The following is a 2,500-nucleotide window of genomic DNA, read 5'->3' on the forward strand; positions in this document are numbered from 1 at the left end:
GCGTTGCAACGGAGGCAGGGCGCGTTGCAACGTTGGCTGGGGGCGTTGCAACGGATGCTGGGGACGGTGCAACGTTGGCTGGGCGCGTTGCAACGGAGGCAGGGTGCGTTGCAACGGATGCTGGGTTAGGTGCATCGTTGGCTGGTTTCGTTGCAACGGAGGCACCCGCCGTTGCAACGATGGCTCGGAGCGTTGCAACGGAGGAGCCAAATTTTCATATCTCATAATTGGCTCGTGCATTTTTTCTAAAATTTTGAGGGAACCTTGGTAATATTATGTGAAGGCTGCACAAAAAAATCCAGGTCAAAAATCGCACGTTTGCTCCGTTTTTCATTTTTTTTGAATTTCCGGCTTTCCGGGCGGTAAAAAAATCGGCAAAAAAAATCGGCACGGTGTAAATTCACCAAATTTGGGGGATGGAAAGATCTTATTTTTCTAGAGGTTGTTGCAAAAAACGGCGTCAAAATTCGACCTCTAGAGCACTTTCCTTGAGTATGTCTCCTCACGGAAAAGGACGTCTACCCGTGGCACCTTGGTAATGGCTCGGCAGCCTATTATAGGGGGGAGGGGTGTCGTGATGCTGAAACTCGAGTTGCCCAAAGGCTTGCTGGGCGCAATGCCAGCAAGATGCACGTTGCCTTGCCATCCCCTAGGCACACTAGCAAGCACGTTGTGGTTGTGGTGTGCCGCCGGGCTCCCCCGCCCCCCACGGAGGCACCCGCCGTTGCAACGATGGCTCGGAGCGTTGCAACGGAGGAGCCAAATTTTCATATCTCAGAATTGGCTCGTGCATTTTTCGTGAAATTTTGAGGGAACCTTGGTAATATTATGTGAAGGCTGCACAAAAAAATCCAGGTCAAAAATCGCACGTTTGCTCCGTTTTTCATTTTTTTTGAATTTCCGGCTTTCCGGGCGGTAAAAAAATCGGCAAAAAAAATCGGCACGGTGTAAATTCACCAAATTTGGGGGATGGAAAGATCTTATTTTTCTAGAGGTTGTTGCAAAAAACGGCGTCAAAATTCGACCTCTAGAGCACTTTCCTTGAGTATGTCTCCTCACGGAAAAGGACGTCTACCCGTGGCACCTTGGTAATGGCTCGGCAGCCTATTATAGGGGGGAGGGGTGTCGTGATGCTGAAACTCGAGTTGCCCAAAGGCTTGCTGGGCGCAATGCCAGCAAGATGCACGTTGCCTTGCCATCCCCTAGGCACACTAGCAAGCACGTTGTGGTTGTGGTGTGCCGCCGGGCTCCCCCGCCCCCCACGGAGGCACCCGCCGTTGCAACGATGGCTCGGAGCGTTGCAACGGAGGAGCCAAATTTTCATATCTCAGAATTGGCTCGTGCATTTTTCGTGAAATTTTGAGGGAACCTTGGTAATATTATGTGAAGGCTGCACAAAAAAATCCAGGTCAAAAATCGCAGGTTTTCTCCGTTTTTCATTTTTTTTGAATTTCCGGCATTCCGGGCGGTAAAAAAATCGTCAAAAAAAATCGGCACGGTGTAAATTCACCAAATTTGGAGGATGGAAAGTTCTTATTTTTCTAGAGGTTGTTGCAAAAAACGGCGTCAAAATTCGACCTCTAGAGCACTTTCCTTTAGTATGTCTCCTCACGGAAAAGGACGTCTACCCGTGGCACTTTGGTAATGGCTCGGCAGCCTATTATAGGGGGGAGGGGAGTCGTGATGCTGAAACTCGAGTTGCCCAAAGGCTTGCTGGGCGCAATGCCAGCCAGATGCACGTTGCCTTGCCATCCCCTAGGCACACTAGCAAGCACGTTGTGGTTGTGGTGTGCCGCCGGGCTCCCCCGCCCCCCACGGAGGCACCCGCCGTTGCAACGATGGCTCGGAGCGTGGCAACGGAGGAGCCAAATTTTCATATCTCAGAATTGGCTCGTGCATTTTTCGTGAAATTTTGAGGGAACCTTGGTAATATTATGTGAAGGCTGCACAAAAAAATCCAGTTCAAAAATCGCAGGTTTGCTCCGTTTTTCATTTTTTTTGAATTTCCGGCATTCCGGGCGGTAAAAAAATCGTCAAAAAAAATCGGCACGGTGTAAATTCACCAAATTTGGAGGATGGAAAGATCTTATTTTTCTAGAGGTTGTTGCAAAAAACGGCGTCAAAATTCGACCTCTAGAGCACTTTCCTTTAGTATGTCTCCTCACGGAAAAGGACGTCTACCCGTGGCACTTTGGTAATGGCTCGGCAGCCTATTATAGGGGGGAGGGGTGTCGTGCTGCTGAAACTCGAGTTGCCCAAAGGCTTGCTGGGCGCAATGCCAGCAAGATGCACGTTGCCTTGCCATCCCCTAGGCACACTAGCAAGCACGTTGTGGTTGTGGTGTGCCGCCGGGGTCCCCCGCCCCAGGTCCAAGGTCGAGCACGTGCGTCTGGCTGCTGCGAACCCCGATCACCGAAGGACCAACAAGAAGGGAAACACGTCCGTGCACGGCCCACCTAGGCACCACCTAGGGAGCATGGCGTGGTGGAGTTGTGCCTTG

Source organism: Arachis ipaensis, chromosome B7 (assembly GCF_059453495.1).
Source record: "Arachis ipaensis isolate K30076 ecotype BB chromosome B7, ASM5945349v1, whole genome shotgun sequence".
In the NCBI taxonomy this organism is placed as follows: Eukaryota; Viridiplantae; Streptophyta; class Magnoliopsida; order Fabales; family Fabaceae; genus Arachis; species Arachis ipaensis.